Genomic DNA, 595 nt, shown 5'->3' on the forward strand with positions numbered 1-595 from the left:
ACTCGATGGCACATAACAACAACAACAACAAATTGCATTGGGAAAGTCTGCTGTCAGAGACCTCTCCAGAGTACTAAAGAGCAATGACGTTAATCTGAAGACGAAGGTGCACCTGATCCAGGCCATAGTCTTTGCAATTATTTTCTATGGGTCAGAACGCTGGACAATGACTAGAAATGATAGGAGAATTGATACCTTTGAATTATGGTGTTGCAGAGGAGTACTGAATATACCATGGACTGCTAGGAGAACAAACAGGTTCGCCCTGTTGTTGTTGACTGCCATCGAGTCAAATGCAACTCTTAGTGACTCTATGTACAAAAGATCTAATGCCTTTCCATAACTATCATCAATTCCAAGTTCATAGAGTTTCTAGAGGCATGTGGTTTAGGAAGTGGATGCCTCTCCTGCTTCCAAACCTGTTTTACAACTGGGAGCTCCACCAAACACTGTCCACATTAGGAAATCATTCGGGTATTAGGTTGGCCTTGTTGTTATGTTGTTGTTATGTGCCGTCGAGTCGTTTGCGACTCATAGAGACCCTATGTACAGCAGCCCTAAACCCTGCTCTATCCTGTGCCAATCTCATTGCCTC

Source organism: Elephantulus edwardii, unplaced genomic scaffold, assembly GCF_000299155.1.
Source record: "Elephantulus edwardii isolate Elephantulus edwardi_28Jun2011 unplaced genomic scaffold, EleEdw1.0 scaffold00391, whole genome shotgun sequence".
Lineage (NCBI taxonomy): Eukaryota > Metazoa > Chordata > Mammalia > Macroscelidea > Macroscelididae > Elephantulus > Elephantulus edwardii.